Here is a 23554-nt window from a genome sequence, read left to right on the forward strand (position 1 = left end):
AAGGATTCTCTTTCTTTGATTCTTTGACAAAAACACCCCTACGGTCGGTCCATAACTGGAAGGCAAACCCGTAAATATACCCAAAAGGAGTAATTGCAAGGGTAGTCGTTATATTAGTATAACAAACTACAAAACAGAGCACAGCTCTCATTTGTTTTCTCTGTAAAAAAGAAAAGAAAAATGAAATTGTGAAAGATGAAACTCAACGCCATGAAAGCTTACTTCAAAAGGAATTGGAATAAAGAAGACATGTTGAATTCTTTTGAAATTCCACTGCACGCTCACAAAAACTTGACCAAGGTTTTTTTTTTCTTTCCTTACATTTGATCACAAACTTAAGAATTAGTGTAAGAATGTTGTTTATGAAAATGTTGTAATTCGAGAATTTGTAACCGAGAAGTTGGGAAATCAAGATTTTTCTTTGTTGTAATCTTGTTGCTGATAGCTGATCAGAAGATGATGCGCTAAATCTTCAGTATTGATGAATTTCAATTCTCACAAGAAGTTTAGTTCAAATCAGATGATATATTTTACATGTTTGAGTTATCATTGCCGATAGTTTTTTTTTTCTTTTCTGACAGTTCAGTAAGAAATAAGGCAACATTTTACTACTTGCGTTTCTTAAATCTTTAGGATTGATGAATTTTGACTCTCAGACGATTTTTAGGTATTGCCGGTAATGAATTAATTTGAATAGTTTAGTAGGCTTTTGGCCTTAGAAACCAAATATTTTTCACTTTATTTGGAATTTTCGAAGTTGGAGTTGTTTTTGGTTATAGTTTTTGCAAAAAATATTTGGTTGTTTGAATGTACTCAAAGTTGAAAAAAGAAGAAGTGAAAACAGGGTTTTAGGTGTTCTCTAAAGTTCTTGGAATTTTCATAGCCAAATGCTGATTTTCAAAGAAAGTGAAAAATGAAGTTGCATTTGGAATTTTCATGGCCAAACACTGATTTTCAAATAATGTGAAAAAAGTTTCCAGGAAAAAATGAATAATTCTCATGGCCAAAAATGTTCCTAATGAATTTAAATTCTTGAAAGCATGAAGGTAGCATAGAAATTGAATGTGTCAAGCTCTTCCCACTATGAAGGAATATCATATAAAATTGGGATTTGTTTGCTTCGTCCAATTTCAGATTTCAGCAAAGTACGTATTGGATTCCCTTTTTTTCCTGTGATTGATTAGTTTGTGCTGAAAATATATATAGGTGTATCTAACTCTCTTCTGTGCCACGTTGAGTGCTACTTTTGGATCATTCTTGCACTTGATCTGGGAAGCTGGGGGCCTGTACACAGTCCTTACTTCTGTAACATGTTCACTCTGGATTTACTTTATAAAACCATGGAAAGTGGTACGTGATCAATGACTCTTAGAATTATTCTTTTCTCAAGTCGCTTCTTATATCGTAAATCTTCTGTCTGTCTATGCAGAGGAGGAGGGTCTTCCTCTTGATGATTGCTGCCTTTTCCTTTGGTGCTTCTCTTGGCATTTTTACCAAATATTTCTTCGAAATCGATCAAGGGTAAGATGGCAAACATTCTGCAGATTTCTTGTTGTTGATGTTCTGTATTGTATGGTTGTTTTCTTATTTCTATCTTGTCATGTTATTACCAGAACCTGATATTTGTAGTCTTCAATTATTTGTAGAGAGAGGAGGCCTTCTGTTGATTGGATGCTTTTGATCCCATTATACCTAATGACAATAATGATTGGATTTCTCTAAATCCTAAATGAAAATTTTTGTATGTTTATCAGCTGCAGGAGAAGCTATTTGTTTCGATTTTAAAAATTCGAATCTCCTAAATGTTGACTGCTCTCTCTGTGAAAATTCTGAAATAAGGACTAGGGAGATATTTCTACCTGAGCGTGTTAGTCTCTTTCACATGACAAGGGCATTGGACTAGATGAATTGACATAAACATAGTCATTCTCCGCGTTCTGTAATGTCCCCAGTTAGCTAAAAGTGGCTACTAGGATTCCATAGGTTTTTGGAGTTTGAACAACCTGGAGTATCTCAAAATTTGTGCAGTAAAGGCTTTCATATTGGAGAATTTGCATAATGCTTAGCTTATGAATGAGAAAAGTTGAGCAATATGACTAGCATTGGGTGTTAGAATGTTGGTCAGTTATTAGGTTATAAACTGTTGGTTTTGGACTTGTAAATTGATAACTTGTAACTAAGATTCCCATACCCTCGAATTACTTCTATTTTCATGAATTTAAGGACTGGACTGGAATTACAGTTGGCAAAATGTATCTTATAGTTATGTGCTTCTTTGGAAACCAGAATCAGTTTTAAGTTTGTGTTCTTGGGTAGTGTATAAGTTAACTTCACGTAAAGATTAAAAATTTCCAATATCTTTGGCTTATGAATGGGAGGAATTAAGCAATATGACCATACTGTGAAGAGTACTAAGTATGGCTCATGACTGAGTGAAATTAAGAAACATGACCAAATTATGAAGAGTACAATTACCCCTGATTCTTGAAGTCTGTTCCAATATGACAAAGACATTTGCTTTTCTCTGTTAATTTCCTACACTTATTGGATCTAAGAATGTTTCTAGTCATAGGAGAAATATCTAACCGTGCTTGTTCTCCAGCTTTGTCGTCAGCCTTTTGGCAGGTACAGCAATTGGCTATGGAACTTTCTGGTTTGGAGCCAAGTCAACAAGGGAAAGGAGCACCCTCTACGTCGGTTGCCTGCTTCATTCTTATGTTTTCATGTACATGTGGTTTATCACTGCTGCTGACATGATCTTTGGTGGCCACACAGCGCATTATCTGATAAAAGTAAGCAGTTTGACTCTTTTACTTCCCATGCTAATAAACATGACTTTCTCCTCCAACTTAACAACAACGTGATCACCCTCATTCTTAACTTGCTGACTCTAGTTTTGAATGAATAATACGACTGACTTGAATACCGCTTGTGATAGGTATTAGTTGTGCTGGCATTGTTCATGGCGTACTTTGTGATATATAGCCAAGAGATAGTGTATAATGCTCTGTCTGAAGACGTTAACTTTGTCAACTGCATATTCACGATCTTCTTCAATTTACCCGCCATAGTTGTCCATGTTGTCCGACTGGAGCTGATTGAAGTAATTGAGCACTTCGGCCATAGATAAAGCTGACACAGTAAAAGCTACAATTTCTCTTTGGAACTATAGAATAAATAGAGAATAGAATGCACCAGGGAACTGTAAATGATCGAGCAAATATTCCGTTGTGACTACATTTTACTGATTGAATTTGGAATTCGCAAGTCTGAAGCGAAGTGCTTTGAATATTTCTTGCCAAAACTGATTTTTGATTACCTTACCCCATAAATATGCATAATTGTTCTTACTTGGATAGATTTTAGATGGGCTAAATTAGGTTGGTGATTAAAACGGACTGAGCCAATAAATGGACAGGTCAATGATCCGCCCAAACTTGGGCTGGACATGTTTTCATGGCTAATTTTAATTTGAATTTGCCGCCCTACTGCTCGAATCTTATGTTTCATAAGGAGTACTCGCGATCTTTTGGCAATGATAATCGTGTAGTCCTTACAGATGGACAATCAATTAAATCACATCTCTTAGTACAGATGACAAATTAATTCGTGAAATTAATAGGACTCCCAACTCGTCCAAGTAAATCACAACTTGAACAGGTTGGACTGGGTATATTTTCATGGCGAGTAGATGTTCACATCATAGAGCGCACTAAATATAACAACTAAAATTTGCTACAGAGAAGACCAGTAGTTTCATCATACATTAGGACTAAGTACACATGATTATTTAAGATTACTTCCATATCCCCCTCTCAGATTCCTAAATCACCTGAAACCAACAAAAACACATGTACTAGTCAATACGCTTTAGGAATTCCCAAAGGATGATAGAGGCATATGAAACGGCTTAAGAAGAAAAAAGTAGAAGACTAATTAATTAATTAATTAATTACTTGAGTGGTCTTGCATGAATTGGTGGCATCACAATAACTCTCAAGTGTAATGAGAACTTGATTGTCTAAATCCTTGGCGTAATTGTAGCAATCGCAGTTAAGGGCATAGCATTGAAATTTGGGCAACATTGGTCAATGGAGGCTGTGTTAAACATGCAACTCTTTATCTTTTCTTTATCCTTTGCACAACATGTAGACACCTCTTTCACTTGCTGCTTGCTATTGCTCTTGTTGTACATGACCTCTCTAGTTTCAGCCACCTGGTTGATTTCCTGCATCAATTACAACTAGATGTCTAGATTTTCACATTATATTTTGCGATGGTAGAACTAATTTGTAGTACAATGTTCAAACGACAAATAAAAACGGAAACTTTTTTAAAAATATACGGTCCAACACAACACATTTCACCGTCGAAATATTTTCAGTTTGTATCGCAGAGCCAATTTCTTTTTGCAACAGTGGTTATACACCCAGTATACAATATTATACACTTATTGTCAACAATATATCAACCTTGTATAAAAGGTGTTTATACACTTATTAAAAGTGAAGACTTTCTAAGCGCTAGCTCTTATATTTCCAAGTTACATTATTAGTGTGATATTACTCGTGATTGTTGGTTAATTTGGTAACCAATTAATGCTTATAATAGATTCATGACATATAATAATTACCTTTCAGTAATATTTATACTCAACAACATGCCCAGTGTAATAATTACTACTTGTAAATATATTTATATTATTAGTGTATAGCCGAGGGTCTATCGGAAACAGCCCTCTACCTCTCAATATAGGGGTAAGGTCTGCGTACACTCTCCCCTCCCCAGACTCCACTTGTGGGATTAAATTAGGTATGTTATTATTGTTGTTGTATACAACTTACTAATTCATAAAAGAGTGAATTAACATCTTAATGATTAATTTGAAGAAGACAAAGAAGGGAGACAAGTAAGTAATTGGAGTAGTTCCTTGCTTATGTGCACGAGGAATTTCGAAGCCACGATATTTTTGAAGAGCGGTCGAAGCTTGTTTATCCATTCGGTAGGCAATAGTCCAGCATATGCATTAAGTTAGAGGTCGAGCCAGAGGCGAATCAAGGATTTTAAGAGGATGGGTTCACCATTAGCTATGGGATTTTTGATTTTTTTTTTATTTCTTTTGCCTTTTGGGACTTGGGTAATTAGAAATAAAGGGGAAAAAATCATGAGATGTAACATAAAAAAGAAACAAGTTTTTTACTTTTGGGTAATTAGAATTGTAGAAGAAAAAAGATTTAGAATAATACAAAAAGGAAGTTTAAAGGCTGCTTTTGAAAATAAAAGCATAAAACGTGCAAGAGCTCGAGTTCAATCCCGTGACCTTAAGGAAATTAATACAACCCCTAACCAATGCTCCACTTGACCTGGTTTGACCATATGTTCCTTCAGTTAATATTAGATATATTTTCAAAATTATACACATAATATATCGAGTTTAGTCGAGTGACCATGTGTTCACGTGACCCAAATTTTATATGTAAATTTGCCTCTGGGCGGAGCCTTGAAGTTATTGAAAGAACAGCAATCACTAATGCAGCTGCTACTTGGGTTTCTTCGCGCAATACAAGAACTTCGTGCAATCGTTGGGTTCACTTAGTCTCCTCGTCCATGCTGCCTGCAACTTTATATGTCCATATATAGCAAGTTTTTAGTGTCTCCTATCCGAAGAAAAAATGTATCCTCATAAAAAGAGATAATGGTAAAAAACACATCTGAACTATCACTTTTTTATGAGTTTCATACATGAATCGTTAGGTGTGTGAGTTTCCAACCTAAACTATCACCAACTATTTATTCTCCTAAAACACACCTCAACTATTAGTTGTTGCCTTTTCCTACATGAACTATCACCATCGTTGAGGTGTGTTTGTTGCAGTGTTTTCAGAGACATTTTCGGGGTGAGTCTCGGGGCGGGGAGTACCAAAAACGCTTTTGGGCGTAAATGAAAGGCGTAGATCCATATGGCATACGTCCTAAAATTTGGGGTGTAAGTCCCGAACGCAAAAGTGTAAGCCGGGCGTAAAGGCGCACACTCCGGGCGTTAAATTTGATTTTTATTATTTTAAAAGTATTTTGCTAAATTATGATTTTTATTATTGGTATAATGATATTTATACTTTATGTTATCATGTTTTCATGTTGCAGTGATTTTTCCTAAAATATATAAATAAATAAAGCAACTCTCATAGAAAATAACAGTACCATAAATATTTTGTTTTAGATGATTATGCCGGAATTGATATGATAGAGATTTCATAGCACTATTTTCTTGAAGCAACTTTATCCATTTTTTGTCATTGCTCTTACACTTTTTGCCCTTCTCCTTCTCTGAATATATAAATAAAAGTCAGTGCAAATATTAGTTGAGATTGAGAAGGGCTAATAGATCTGGAGATTGACTATGAAGTAAATTTAGATTTCAATTTAAAGATTATCTAGGCTATTATCAATTTTTGTATTATTATCTTTCTCATATAATATTTATAATAATTCTTTTTATATTATTGGTGATTTATTTGCAGAATTTTAATGAAAACTTTACTTTTGCTTATTTTTTTGTAATAAAATTATAAAATTGAAGATACATGAAACATGTGCCCCGTAGATCCATGGGACTTACGCTCCGTGTTTCGAGACTTACACCTCACCCTATACTACGTAAAACGCCTCGCCTAGCGCCCCCGCCTCTTAAAACACTGGTTTGTTAATTAATAGAAAAAGTGAACAATTAATAGTTGAGGTATATTTTGATAAATAATTGGTCATAGTTCAGACATAAAACTTGCACACATGATAGTTCAGATAAGAAACTTATTAAAAAGTACTCTAATAGTTCAAATATGTTTTTGACCATTAACTCCCATAAAAAAAATAGGGTATACTAACAAAATCAGGACTAATTAACTAAATATATCATGAGGTTATATATATCTTCTGCCGTAGCCGGCCGGTGACCACAAAGTAGGATTGCAGCCAACATAAAGGTGAGCATCACCAACCCTCCGCTCTCCATCTTTTATCTCTCAAATTAAAGCCCGTTTCTAGAATGACTAGCTAGCTAGTAGTATCCCCACTATTATATAAAGGAATTTTTACCTAGCATAATTACTTCTAAAACTTATTTATGGATGATAACTACTATTTAACTAATTAACTATTAGTAGCTAAATGAGTTTTTTTATTTACATATCATAACTACAACAATATACACACAGTTATTTCCTCCAACCAAGCGTATTTTACGGCCTTTCTCCCACTTTATACGATTTCTTCCCTTTTCCACTCCTGTTTCTCTTTCATCTCTCATACGTTTCTCTTTCCACCTTCAATATTCATTGTTTTTCTTCAGAATCCAATTCATTTTTGCTTCCCCCACGATCTCTGTCACTGTGGTTGTCGTGATTGTTGTTGTTGCTGGAGGAAGTGGCAACAAGGAAAGCAGTGGAGGATCTCCAGCCAGTGGCCGAAGCTCAGCCATAACAATTCGTCTGCTAAATCTCCATGGATGGGCCAAAAGAAGAGAAAAATCCTTCTTATGTTTGCTGATCATGTGGTGTTATTTATCTTATGAGTGATGAAGAATAATATTGATTATAGCAATATGATATTGTAGCATCATATAGGTTGTTGGTGCAGAAACACCATTGATGAGAGTTGTGGAGCTTTATGCTCACCAAGTGTTTGATAAAATGTTTCAGTATATTTTAGTGTATTTCTGTGTATTAACAATCAGTATATCTAACTTTCAGTGTATTTCAGTGTATTATTTTTGTCATTGATTATGTGTATTTCAATATATTTCAGTGTATTTCTATTTATATTTAATTATTTTTGCCATTGATTATGTGTATTTCACTGTGTTTTATCTAATTTCTGTAAATATTTCAGTGTATTATTTTTGTCATTGATTATGTGTATTTCAATATATTTCAGCATATTTCTGTTTGAAATGGAGTAATAAGGGGAGAGAAAGACGTGAGCTGTTATTGAACATCAGCCGTTATGCGTGAAATATGGTTGATAATTTGACTTACTATTTAAAAAGAAAAAGAAGAATTGTTCCAAAAATATAGCCTATTTTTACTCAACACGATTTTGTATTTTCGTGTATTTCACTGTATTTCAAAAAAATGAAATACACGCATTTTAACATAAAAACTAGCTACTCTTCGTAATTAATAATTTTATAATTATATCTTATTAGAAGCTATTAAAAGGTAGCTATTTATGTAAGTTTCACTTATATAAACTTTTCTGATAATTTAATTTATAACAAATGGACATATTTATCTATATATAATTTCAATAAGCATCCAGAAATTGTGGGTGACTTTCAGCGTGATAGTATATCCTATTGCCGTCCGAAATTTAGTACGAGTACTTAATTTAATAGATTGTCAGGTTAAAGCAAGAACGAGAATAATATTTTAGCATAACTTTATCAGGCAATAGCAACTGAGTAGGTACATTTACATTGGGAGCACATATTTTTTTCTTGAATTTTTGACCAAAATAAGCTATTATTTAAATCAATTCTCCAAAAATAATGCGTTTTTAAGTTTTTTTTTTTTTACAGAACTAGCATAAATGTATTCTTGAGTAACGTATTAGGTATTATTTTATTTAAAAATTCTAACGGGAAAAATAGCTAATAATTGGACGGCGTTAAAATAAAAGTCGTTATTGACAGTAACGATTTATGCCTATTACGTAGCCCAAGACCACGACTGTTAGTTGTCTCTTCATTTAAAATAACGATGTCGTTCAATGTTTTCTAATATATGTGAATAGATATACAACTGAGAAGTAAACGCTCATTGAACAAATTTCCCTTTTCAACCTAAAACCCCTCTTCAAAATAAAACCCTAGCATCACTATCACCAGGAGAACAACAAAATTTACTCGATCCATATAGTATTTTATCTATCTCTGCAACTTGCTTTTGTTCCGATGATATAGATTGTGACGTTTATTCAAATTTTTGCCGCAAATTTTAAATGTGAAACTTTCAAAGCTCAGTATTTTGTGCGATTTTGCTTGCAAAAATCGATCAAGAAGCTTGGAACAGGATACTGTGATTAAGGTATGTGTTTTTTCACACACTAGTATAGTAGAAGTATTCTGGATTACGTTTCAAACTTTCAATTTCTGGATTAGAAGATAATGGTATGACGAATTTCCCCCTTTATCTTCAAAAAAATGTAGTATTTTTGTTTCTGTGTTTTTCGTTTGGGAAGATACGGAGTTTTTTTCTCTGTTTTTTCACTTTCTTAAGAAGATGTGATGTTCACATTTTTTAGGCAAAACAAGCTTAGAAGTTTCATAGAAAATATTCACTTGTGTAGGTATTTTTTTTTATGGCGGAAAATAATGCATATCAAATGGATCCAGGTCCACTCGACTCGTCCATATTGAATGAACAACGCACCCATAGGTCACGGGATATATGGGATGGAAAGGATAATGTGATTTTGAATACAAGGAGATGTGATGGAAATTTTTGGGACTTCGTAAAGGAATATCCAATTGATACATGAGTCTTTGAAGTGATTAGACTATCTGGATTGTATGGTGTTTATAGATCTCATCGACCTACTATTGATCGTAGTTTGATTACTTCATTAGTTGAAAGATGGCGTCCTGAAACTCATACGTTCCACTTTAGGACGGGAGAAGCGACAATCACCTTGCAAGAAGTAGAGGTGTTGTATGGCTTACCCGTGAATGGTGATCCTGTACTTGGGAATGAGTTGGCGAGGAGCACAGAGGATTGGAAAGACATTTGTCAAAGATTATTAGGTTTTAGTCCACTTCCTAGAGACTTTAAAAAAAATAGCCTCAAGGTATCTGCACTTAATCAACACATGCTACGTCATCCAAAATTACTTAACACGGCAACACAAGATATGGTCAATCAAAAGGCTAGATAGTATATGTTTTGGATGATTACTGGTATGATAATTGTCACACCCTAATCTTACTAGGGTGTGATGGGCACTCGACCCCATATCCAGAGCCGAGCGAACCCACAGACTTTCATTTCGTACATAATCTTTCCGGACTTTTAATCAAATAGAATGTGGTAGCTTTCAAGTCAAACAAATCTGTAATCATACGGACTTTATAACGTGATACGAAACGACATATCGGCTGATGGAGCCGCTTACTAAACCGACATACCATACTCACGACTCTGTCTGCAAAGTCTCTAACATTAACAGAACCTTTAACACATATATTCTGACTCGGCAGTTCTCCGGGAGCAAATGGAGCTTGCCCTCCTCGCTGGAACATCTTCCATAATATCTTCAACTCATCTGGGAGTACCTGCGCGGCATGAAACGCAGCCCCCGAAGAAAGGGGGTCAGTACGGAATATGTACTGAGCATGTAAGGCATGAAACACAGAAAACGAAGTCATAACCGAAGTAAAATGTACAGAAGGTGAGCACAATAACCAGAATACCAAAGTGTTGCATCTGACGTACAAATCATACATAAGAGGCTCCGGAAGGCAAATACGGCAATCAAGATGCCGAAATGCTTTGCTTTCTTTTGAAAAACATTTCCGTCTCATACACACAGAAAATCAAACACACAATTACCGCGGCCAAAAGTCCAGCGGTCACTATCACACATACCGCGGCCAAGTGTCCAGCGGTTAGCATCCCAAACCCGACATACCGCGGTCAGGGGTCCAGCGGTCAATGTCGCACATACCGCGGTCAAGGGTCCAGCGGTCAATATCACATAGTGTGGCATACCGCGGTCAGGGGTCCAGCGGTCAATGTCGCACATACCGCGGTCAAGGGTCCAGCGGTCAATATCACATAGTGCGCACAATAATATAAATGCCAACTTTATTACTTTCCAAACATAAACCACACATGCCAGAATCATGCATCACACAAGAATCGTATATCAGGAAAATAACAGAAGGTAAGTAGCTTATCCAGAATATCAGAATACTTACTTTTCAATCACAAATGATGCATATCAAAGTCATGCAAAGGGCACAGGAACATGGTCGCCACTCCTGTCTCTGGCGCCATAACACACCATACTCCAGAAGATTTCATAACATGTACACGGTATCTCGGGAACCGGACATATACCACGAGAATCCGGGGACCAGTCACATCATAATCCATATACACAGTAACTGGGGACGGACATATACCACAGTACCCCAGAACTGTACACGGTAACCGGAGACGGACATATACCACAGTACTCCGGAACCGAACACATCATACTCCATATACACGGCAACCGGGGACGGACATATACCACAGTACCCCAGAGCCGGACACATCATACTTCGAAATTACATACATGGAACCCGACCCCTAGACAAGGGACTCGGCGAACCATACGCACGATACATACTGGCCCGGAACTCGGTGAAAGGGATCATAGCATATATACGAGCGGATTAGTAAGAAACTAGGTGCACATAAATTAAAACCCGATGAAAGAATCGAATGTATTATCAGGATATTCGTAACGGATTATTTATAACCGAATACTTATTTCGGATACTTATATCAGATTACTTGTGTCAGGATATTTCTATCAACATACTTCTATCAGATTACTCATAGCAGACTCCTTATATCGAATTACATGCTCACATCAGGATATTCACATTAAGGAGCTTTCCAGTGACTTATGGAACGAATCAAACGGAGTCTTAGATTCATAGACGAAAGTCTTACTTTTATATCATACAAACATAACTCAAGTGAGACAAACGAAGGAAGTTTCGGAACTTGTGGGCCCACCTCGGGTCAAGTCGAGGTGGCGGATATAAATTACAAACATTGGACTCTATGGAGTCATCCATGAAGGTTTCAGAGCGAGCCTATCACGTCTGTACGGGTTATGGATGTTTGAACAGTTTTCCAACAAAACTTAAGGGCTATAATTCAATTGTGCTGAATGAATAGTACCACAATTCAGACTCGCATTCCTATGAGCAGAATAACCTACGAGGCTCAAATCCGAATCTAGTACACCTAGGACATGCCAAGAGAAGAAAAGGGATAGCTTTACATACCTTTTCCGCTTTTTATGCTACTCCAAATTCAAGTTCCAAATTCTCCAAAATCTACAATTGGTCACAAATACCAAACATTAACCATAAGACCTTAGGAGTTCAATCTTGAATTAACATTTGCCTACAGAAATTTTGGCAGCACCTCCCCTGTTTATATGTCTAGCCCAGAATTACAATTCAGCAACCAACACATCAACAACAATACCAAATATATTAACATCATTTCCAACACCAACATATGCCGTAAAACAGCCCGCACATTATTTTCCAAATTTTCCCAACCAACCAATTCGCGATATAACTATTTAATAATTTTATTTCCGCAAAGAGGTCAAAATTAACACTAACAACATCAATAACAACATCCTCCACATTCTACAAGTTAAATACATTTGTTTTCATCCAAAACTTTCTTCAAACCCCATTCTACAATTCAACCATACCAACAACCGAATTTATCACGCTATTTTCTTCGTTCTAATCCGTTAAAACTCTACATAAACTTGTTAACAATGAAAAAGAGCCTTATTCGTACCTTAAGTGCACATCCACCACGTCTACCCTCTTATTTTTAGTTGATTTTTAGCTCAAATCGAAGGCAACGCGACGTAGAACACTTTTCTCTTCATGGGCTTCGGGATTCAGGGCTCCGATTTTGGTCAAAAACTGGTTTTCTCTCTAGGCTCTCCTCTCTCTTTTTCTCTAGAGTTTTCCAGGTCCTCTTGGTCTGAAAATGAGGGAGAGAAACCGACTTTTTCTATTAAAAAGCGTGGGTAATGGGCCTGACCCGAATTGGATTCGGGTTGGGCCGGATTTACTGTTCAACTCGACCCTCTTGCCTTAAAATGTTCATATCTCCTTATCCTGATGTCACCTATAGGCCCACGACCTACCGTTGGAAAGCTATTTCAATTATCTACAACTTTTATTTCTGGGAGTTTTCCCAAATTCCAAACTTATAATGCCTATTTTGCCACTCCAAGTCAGGTCATCCGAAAACGTTTTCTTAAATCGTCCTTTTGGAGGGCTTACACTCATTTTTGGCTTATGGGTCCTTTTTATGACATGCTCAAATTCAAATGTACTACCGATATATCTATTCATATGTCTTTTATAAGGTCCCGACGTGTGGGCCCCACCTTAACTTACTGTAACGAGGGTTTTTCGTTAAATAACTTATGAACCAATTCACACCATATTGTCTCCAAATGTCGTATGTGTATATATTCTTAGACTTAGATCACCCAATAGTCATCCTTAATCCTTGTTTGGCTTAACTCCTTTTCGAGCTCGTACCACGCCGTCTATGATTTTGTAGCGCGAATTTTTTTTCGGGGGTGTAACATTGACATATCCGAATGTACAAAATACGGGATATAACAATAATGGCGGATACATCTGGAAGTAATTTGAAGCTCATGTACTTACATATGCTCGAGGACGTCAACACAATAGGATCTTACAGTTGGGGTAGTGCGACCCTAGCGTACTTGTATCGCTATCTTTCTAAGGCCTCACAGGGTAAGCAACATGAGATAGCGGGATTCCTACCACTACTACAGGTATACCTAACAATATTAGTAAAAGTATTAACTGTATTTATAAAAAAACTTGTTCAATTCCTAAACGTATAGTTCTCTTTCTTCTAATTAAATTTTTCTAACCTTCTTACATGGAATGCTCCTCCCAGAGTATACATACAGTTCTCTTTATTTTCTTTCTAGATAAACGATAAGATTTTTTATTTCCTTTTTGCTATAGTGAAAAAAATGATGTTGATTGTTTTAGTTTACTGCAGCAGTTGCATTAAATGATGCTGAAATTAGTGTTTTTTCTCCAGGTTTGGGCATAGGAGTGAATTACTGTCCTCAGGCCCCATATATTAGCACAAAGGGACGCGAATGCTGGTTTACCTAGGGGTCCACGCACTACTAGATGGTTTGCACATTTTAGTTGGACCGACACTACCTAATATGTGTTGAAAGTTTTTAGGGATGTACTTGATTCCATGACGGAGGATCAGGTACAATGTTGTTTTAGTTTTGTTTTAATTTTCATGTATATTGTAATTGTAAGGACTCATTCGATTTATTTGTTTCATTTAATTTATTTGGGAACCATATTCTGATGAATTAATTGAGAGCCTTCCCGATTATTGTCGTGTTGGACGAAATAGATGGCGTGCTAGAGTCACAATATTTTGTTGGGATGTGGTCGAAGTTCACTTGCCTGATCAAGTTATGAGGCAATTTGGAATGATACAGGAGATACCACCAACTCCGTTTTTATTTGATCCCACACATTTTAACCACGATCGTCGGGGAAGGCCAAATACAAATTGGGAATTGGAGCATGCACAATGGTTGCCATTTTGGCACCGACGACTTCGATATCTTATTAATGCACCGGTCAATCATGAACCACTTCGGTAAAATAACCCCTACCTTTTTTGGTTCAGGCACATTACTCGTCTTGTTATTGGAAATCCTACTTCGCGTCCTCAACGGCAACAAGGTTATGTGCCTAATGCAACGAATTATGAAGCAATGGTAAGTGGTGCATATTTATTTTGGTTCAACAATCCTACATGTTTCTTGTATATGCAATGTGAAAACTGTATCAGCTAATCAGTTCTACACTAGTTGCAGCATATTAATAACTTTCTTTGTCTTTGTTGTTTCGGTTAAAAGATCCTAACAAATAACTTATCATGTATAAATTAATCTAGTGGTTCTTAAGTTTAGTTTTAGGTGTAACACTCCCCATCTTTTTCCATCATCATGGCTAACTGCCATTTGTCGAGGGGAATTTCCATAAGGTATTGATATGCTTCAACATTTTCTTCCTTAATTTCCCACATCAAGGCTCAAACTTCCTTATTTGATGGGCTGAAGCAGCCCTCCACATCAGTTTACTGAGGTCCTTGTTTGGATATCGAGATTGAAAGTTGCTCTCAAGATTCCATAGGCAAAATCGATGGAAGGTCCGAGGCTCTTGATACCACCGCAACTCCGATAAACTAGCCAAAATTCCTTTTGCCCTATCAGAGATCACACATATACCTTCTCTATCCTTTATCACATGTGCGCTCAAATTCCTAAAAAACCATTTCCATGCCTCTTTCGACTCCCTGTCAGCAATAGCAAATGCTAGAGGAAGAATGTTATCATTTCCGTCAATTCCAACAGCAATTAATAATTTGATGTCATAGTTGCCATACATATGAGTTCCATCTACTGAAATAACAGGGCGACACGTTTGGAATCCATCATTGCATGGCTTGAAAGCCCAAAATACAAACTTGAAAGTTTTTACCTCTGGTGAACTCGTAGACTCTTCGTGTTTCCATTCCACAACTGTTCCATGATTAAAGTGCTGAAAAGCTGCAAAAATTTTAGGAAGATCACTAAATGATTTTTTAAAGTCACCATACACCAATTCAAATGCGTGTTGACGGCAGCCACACTTTCCTGTATGTCACTTGATGACCAAATTTCTTGTGAACCCTAGCCATGACATCTACTACTAACAACTTGGGATTTTCTCGAATTTGATTTAGAAATAAGGATGCAATCAAATTGGTATCTAGGCTGACATGACCTGTCGTAAGCCCTTCAGTCTCACATCTATGATTATCAACATACTTTCCTATCTGCCAAAGGTTAGTTCCAACCTTCCAGCCTCGAAGAAACCATAGACAGCCTAATAAATTATAAAACATGCATCTCACAACCCATAGACTTTTGTTTGACGTTACCACCTCGAACTCTTTATTTTTGTGCAAACTCCAAACCGTCACAACCCGTTTCAATTTTGCTTTGCTGCTAAAATACATATTATTTTCCAAGTCTTTTTTGTCATCCTCGGACCAAGCTGAACAACATCCCATCTCAGATTCTCGGGTAGAAATGAAAATATCTTCCTCATTCTCCAATGTCGTAAAGTAGGGTATATCATGACATGGAATTTCGGACACACCATGACCAAATTGATTATGAGGATTTACACCAATATTATTTTGAAGTAAATCTCCACTATCACCGATATCTTCATTAGGTTCACTTTCTCTTTCACTCTCTTCATCCTCTCCTGAAGGGTCATCATCCTCTGAACTTTCAGAGCTAATTTCAGCATTTGCATCATTATACATATCAACATTGGCCTCAGTTTCTCTGTGGAGAAAAGGAAGAAACCATATTAATAAATTGTAGTAAGATTGTAGGATATATAAGCAAGTTTTTTTTCTCTTAGCAGAAAATTTATACGAGTACGAACACATTTAAAAGTTAAAAAATGCAACAATTTTGAGGTTTCTAATAAACCTGTTCTAGTACTAAATAATTGAAGCAACAATTAAAAATATGTAAAAGTGCAACAATTGGCGGTACAAATATCTTCTGGGGAGTACATATAGTTTGACTAATTTATTTGTTGAAAATATATAAACCCAAGCTATCGAAAAAAATATAATTTGTTGCTTTACCTGGCCTTATATTCTCCGTGGCTACTACTAGTACGTCTTTGACTACTTAAGCCTTCATCAAATGATCGATGACCATACGTGCTAGGACCTGCACCAAATGATTGACGGAAACCATGTGTCACACTATATGATGACACATTGGTGTGAGATTGATTATACAAATTTGGATTGTCATGCATCGGTAATTGCTGGAATGATGGTTGAATAATCGGTTTTGCAAAATGAGGCTGACTGGCCATAGCAAATCCATAATTTTGAGCCAACAAATTCATGTGATAACCATGCTGACCACTCATTTGAATACATTATTTTGATTTGCTGGTTTGGTCTTTACATAAATCTCCAAAATATTTATATCGATCTTATCCGCAAATTTTTGCGTTATGGCGAAAAATTGTAGCAAGGACTGGTCATTCTCGATTTTAAACTCAATGAACCTTGTATTGTTACCTTGAAATGAGCATGGATATTTTCCAGAAATATCAATTTGAATATTTTCACTATTTGTCCCCATTTTCTCATGCAATAGTTCAACCAATTCAGCATAGTTTGTTGAAATAAACATGCTAACAATCATTTTGGCACCTTCAGTATACCTGAATCCGTTCATTTCAGTAATTATTTTGCCACCCCAATACAAAGCAACCATCACATTATGTTCAAAATTGACCATCTTTACTCCTACACGCGAAAATAAGACACTTATTATTATTATTATTATTATTATTATTATTATTATTATTATTATTATTATTATTATTATTAATATAACAGAAAAATAAATTAAAACTATAGTATTATTTTAACATATTACAACATATTTGACTTAATTAACTCATACCTGTTGAATTTTTTAATGTTGTTCCAACAATAGGCCACACAAGTAGAAGCTTTGCTGAAAATTGTTGGAATGTGTTTGAACATTCGTTTCATACACTATATTTTATAATGATCTGTGGTTTTTTCAAAAAGTATGAGGAAGAGGGACTTTAGCAGCGTGTCGTTATTGTGTGTCACGTTTTACAATTAAAACGTAACTATTGATCACGTTTTATAGTCAAATCAGTCAGAAGGATTCCCAATTTGCAGGATTCTCTGCGAGACTCGATTGCTCGTGCCTAGTTTCAGTAGAAACGTAACTGTCAGTTACGTTTTATCCTAAAATCGTAACTCCAAGTTACGACTTTAACATCAATCAATGACAGATTACGTAGAAGGATTGCTCGTACATGGATTCTCTAAAGTCGTTACTGCCAATAACGTATTAGACATAATACGTTACTCACAATCACGAATTAGCTTTTAACACCGTTAACCCCTAGCTTTTTTTCCCGTTGGAATTTTTGAATAAAACAATTCCTAATACGTTACTCAGGAATACGTTTATTCTAGTTCTGTAAATTTTTTTAAGAACGTATTATTTTGGTAAATTGTCTTAAATAATAGCTTACTTCGGTCAATAACCCTCTTTTTCTTAGTAGTACCATAGATACAAGTTGATATTGATTAATTTTTCACAGTTCCCTATGTTGGATCTAAATATTACTCTAACCTCTAGTAAAAGATCAACTTGTATGGTGAATAATCATTGATTAGTTGTTTGAACCGTAAAGCAAATTAGTGTAGTAGTTTTGACTGACAATAAAGCAAATTAGTCCCGTTATGTTACTCTAATCGATTTAGACCAGTAACTCCTTATTGCTAACTAGCACTCCTAAAATCATGTACTTGCGTTTTCTGCTTATAATGTAGTACTAGCTAGTTTGTAACCTAGTTGTTTTGTCCATTTGTAACCTAAGTAAGTTTAATCCAAAGTCTTAGTACATCTTTCTAATACCATAGGTAAACATAATTCATCCTATAGGTTTAGAAAAGTGAACAAAATTTGGTCCAATATAGCTGGGGATGATGGATTGAATTTTTTAAAAAAAAATTGGTCCTTTGTCAAGTTCTCCGTTACTTTTGGATGGATGAAACACTATAGACATGACGAAAAGATAAGAAACTAATATAAAAAGAGAACATGCATGGCGAATTTCCACCCAAGTATTTTTCATGTCTTGCTCCATTCATGTATTGATTTCTAGAACTTCAAGTAATCTCAATCTTATGTTTCATATACAGAGTTGTGTCTTTTTGGGCGATGATAGTCGTGCAATCCTTACGGATGGAAAATTAATTAAATCACATTCTTAAGTAGTACGGATAGCAAAATTAACCCGTGTAAATATGATCCTTTGCAAAGTTTCAATTCTCCCAAACTTGGACGGAGTGGACTGAACATATTTTCATGGCAAATAATCGATTTGGACATGATCCAAATTAGTCCATCTAAAGTTGGGCAGCTAGTTTGATGTAATCTTAACTAATGTTCATATCGATAACCTTGATCAATAGAAATAACAATCATCCTAATAATGCATATCGACTAGAAGATTTTTGTGCACACCTTGGAATACAAATGATATAATGTCGTCTAAGAAGGTCATGATGTGACCATTAGGAGTATAAATCATTAACTAGCAAGGAATATACTACTCATTTCCGGAAAGTAATTCAAGTGGAATTGGCATCCTCCACATAAAGGTTTTTATAAGCTCAGCATTGATAGCGTTGTGAATGGAGATAAGACAGTTGATTTCTATGATGCCAGAAAACACATAAATTAACCACACTGAAGTGGAACTACTGCATGGCTTTTCTTTGAGGACTAAAACTAGTCATATCAGCATGAGTTGCTATCGATACATATAGTGTGGAAATAATCAATGTCACACTCCCAAAATGGATCATATATTTATAACAACATTTTACATGAGTGCAAATTGTAACTGGACCAGTTTTGAACTCGGAAATCAAGCATATTTTTGTTGTTCATCATACAATAAACTTAAACAGTGTCTTAATTAATCCCCCTTTCAAAATCCTACATCACCTGAAACCAACATAAACACATGCATTAGTTAATACGCTTTAGGAAATTTCTAAAATATGATAAGAGGCATATATAGAATGAAGGACTCGCTCATGATAATTGATATGAAAATAATTAAGAGAAAAAAGAGGAGACTTAATTACTTGAAGACTCTTGCAAGGATTGGTGACATCACAGTAACTCTCAAGTGTGATGAGAACTTGATTGTCTAAATCATTGGCGTAATTGTAGCAGCCGCAGTTACGTCCAAGTAGCCACCTTTTCCACTTGTTGTTTGCTGCCACTGAGCTTGTTGTCTATGGCCTCTCTGGTTTCCGCCACCACTTGCAGCTGCTTTATTTTCACATTACATTTTGTTGTGAGGGTGAAACTAATTGATAGAGTACATCGTATTTAATTAGTTACTAGTACTATATATGTTCAGACGACAAATAAAAAATGTTGAATTCATTTGTTCTTGTTTTCTCCTTCCCTTTGTAGTAATTAATATACTTTACATCTTATTTGTTATAGTAATAAAATGTACATTCAAGAAAGAATATCTGGGATGTGTTGACAAAGAATCTAAGTATCCAACCCAAAATCTTAAGACATTGACTAGTGGAGTAACCTAAGATCGTTTAAACTCATTTCAAATCCCCTCATACAAACCGAAATTTAAGGCCAAGTTTTCTAATACCCTCTCATACGTGTAATCCAATTCTAGAGTTACATGTGAATTTGGGATGATTTGAAAGAGAAGCCCATAGCGAGGCACATTAATGACTTGATGGGCTGAACATACAGAGACATAAAAAGCCCATATCAATTGCAACACGACGAGAGAAAAATGATTTTGCAAACCGATCCATCAAAATTTGGCTCTGATACCATGTGAAAGAATCTAAGCGTCCATCTCAAAATCTTAAGGTAATGAATAAAGTAACTCGGGACCATTTAAACCCCTTTAAAAACTTTTACACAAACCGATGCACGACAACTTCTCTAATAAAATGAATTACAAATTCGTTTCTGAAATTTATGAAAAAAGAGTTGACAAAAAAATATAAAAGAGAAACTCTCCAAGCACTCTTCCATTTTGATTTTACATTATTAATGTATTCGCGATCGTTGATTAGGCGTTATTGTAATTAGGTACTAAATTAAGTTTTATCATACATATTTACTTATATTACTTTATAAGTGTATATGATTAGATAAATATCACTTATACTATCATCGGTGAATAAAACTTAAATTTACTTTATCATAAAAAGGTGTGTGAGCTTGGGCATACCCCTTAAGAAATTCACTCACCCTTAAAAGGTTGAGGTATTTTGACAAAATTATTTTTAATTAAATAATACCTATTTACTATAATTTCTTGGGTATGTAAATCCCAACAGTTATCTAAATAAAGCTAAATTTGAAAAAATACTCCCCCATTCCAATTTATGTAACACTCTTTTCTTTTTAATCAGTCCAAAATTAAAAAGAATGACATATTTCTATATTAATTGGTAACAATTTTACTTTAAACTCTCTATTTCCACACAAATATATATAGCTTATTAATTAAAAACCACAAATTTCAAAAGTCAGTCATTCATTTTTAAACTCTATGACCAGTTAAACACCTTCACATAAATTGGGGCGACGGGAGTAATAATTAATAGCTTCTTGATTATGTACAAAAACCATTTATTTCGCACTAAATGTAAAAGCTAAAACTAGCTACCATATAATTATATGGATCGAAAAAAGTAATTTATTACTCCCTCCAGAGCACTTTATCTGTTGTCCTTACTAATTAAATATAGATGGTCCAAAATAATTGTTATTTTAAAAAATGAAAAATATAATATAATTAACTATTAGTTTTCACCTTTACCTTTACTCAATAAATATGGTGGAAAAGAGGATGGTATAGAATAAATAAGAATAATTTAGTCAAAGTACATTTTTAGTTAATGTTTTGTTAAGAGGTGTGAAGAAAAAAAAAGAACTTGACAAGTAAAATGGACGGGAAGGAGTAGCATGTACTTACCGGGTGAGGCACTGAACAAGGAGGAGGGTCAACGGCGCAATAATTTTGAAGAGCGGTCAAAGCTTGTTTATCTGTTCTATTAGAAATGAAGAAGATACTGGAAAATTTTTGTTGTATTTCTTAATTCTCAAATCTGTACAAGACTATGCATTTATACAATACCTAGAGCATCTAAGAATATTCAAGGAATATTGTACTGATTTGTACTACTACACCTGTCCCTATACTATTTGTTGTTGTCTAACAAACCAAATGAAATATTTACAAGTGTCTACTAAAATAAAATGTAAATACAGAAAATAAAATACAGGTTGTATTTTGTTTGTATCTTGATCTGATGGGCCTGTACTGTGTTGCTGAGATTTGGGCCAAATAAATCATATGTTGTATCTGTTGAGACTTGGCCCAAATAATTATAACCCAAAGCTGTGTAGGCCCAGGAGTATAAATAGAAAATGATGCCTCAATTTCAGACCTAATGTTCCATCAAGTACTACGAACTCAAAGCAGATCAAACACTTTGTGCTTCTTCTATCTTCTTCTCTTTCCCTTTAGCTGTAGAAGTTTCCATTTTCTCTTCTTCTTCATTTCTGTGTAGATCGTTAATGTCAATACCCTCCCTCAAGTTGGAGGGGAGAGAAACAACACCCAACTTTCCCAAAGCAGATCGATGTGATAATCCAGATAAGGGTTTTGTAAAAAAATCGACAAGCTGAGCAAAAGATGGAACGAACGTGAGAGAGATTAGCCCAGAAAGGAATTGTTACCTCACAAAATGGCAGTCTAAATCGACGTGCTTAGTTCTTTCGTGAAAGACCGGGTTTTTGGCGATATGAAGGGTTGCTTGACTGTCGGAGTGGACTTGAACCGGTAAAGTGGTCTAAACTGATAGATCTGTGAGGAGACGAGTTAACCAAGTGACTTCTGCGGTTACTCGTTGCATGGATCGGTACTCCGCCTCGGCGGAGGAAAGTGAAACGAAGTCTTGTTTTTTCGACTTCCATGAAATGGGTGAACCCCCCAGGCTGATAAAGTAGCGACTGACAGATCTGTTGACACCCAATTTTGTCCCTCCTTTATTTAATTTTATTTACTCGGGTTTCTAAATTTACTGACGAGCTAAATACTTTATTTTTCACAATATTTTATTGCCACTACTATTAATATCACTACTTTTATTTTCAACATTATGAGCCTTACTTTATCACAAATTTTAAATGGTTCGCTATCGTTTCACTTTCGGGTTTGGACTCGCTAATTTAATTACAAGACAACACTTTGTTAAATCCTTATTTTTTTTAAATATTTGTCTTCACATAGTATATATTGTACTAGTTATTAAATTAGAAGCACAAAAATAATTAAATAGAGGAGGAAGAACAACAATTCCAGCCCAAATAACCCCCTACCCGGTCCATCCCAATTCTATTTTTTACCCGACCCGGTCCGGCCCAATCTCATTATTTCTACCCTAATTTTCCTATCTCTCATCTTTCTCTCTTTCTCCCTCATCGCCGCCTCCTTCATTCTCTCTCTCTCCTTCCCTTCGTCTCTCTCCCACGCCTCACGCTCCCTCCACTCACTGCTGTCCCCCACGCATCACGTTCACCTCCACACTCCCCTATTACCCACGCCTCTGCCACCTCCACACTCCCCTTCTCCCCACGTTGTCTGTCGCTCCTTCGTCTCTCTCCCATGCTCATCTCTTTACTCTAATACCAACGAAACCCTATAAATGTAATCCAAGTTGAATCGTTGAAGAGGGGGATTTTCTGAGGTTTTGGGAGGATACACAAGTTTCCTGTCCTCAAGTCTTAAGCTTCGTTTCTACTTTAGTCTTGATTTTATTTTAAAATCAAAAAAAAAACCTTCTGTTGAAATTATAAGATTTGGGACTGAAATCCTCATCGAAAGATAGCCTCGTTCTGAAAAATAGCCACATATTACTCTATTTTCACTTTCCAATTTGAAGCTTTAGTTACTTTAATCGATTTCGAGCTCGTCGTGTTCGAGTAGATTCGAGGCCTCGACGCCCCACTTCACTGTACCACA

At 35.6% G+C, this 23554-nt stretch overlaps 1 pseudogene; it reads left to right on the forward strand.

The window, feature by feature from the left end:
* Window positions 1-180: 180 nt before the first annotated feature.
* LOC132600070 (bax inhibitor 1-like) lies at window positions 181-3221 on the forward strand (annotated as a pseudogene).
* The last annotated feature ends 20333 nt before the right edge of the window (window positions 3222-23554 follow it).

Source organism: Lycium barbarum, chromosome 6, assembly GCF_019175385.1.
Source record: "Lycium barbarum isolate Lr01 chromosome 6, ASM1917538v2, whole genome shotgun sequence".
Classification (NCBI taxonomy): Eukaryota; Viridiplantae; Streptophyta; class Magnoliopsida; order Solanales; family Solanaceae; genus Lycium; species Lycium barbarum.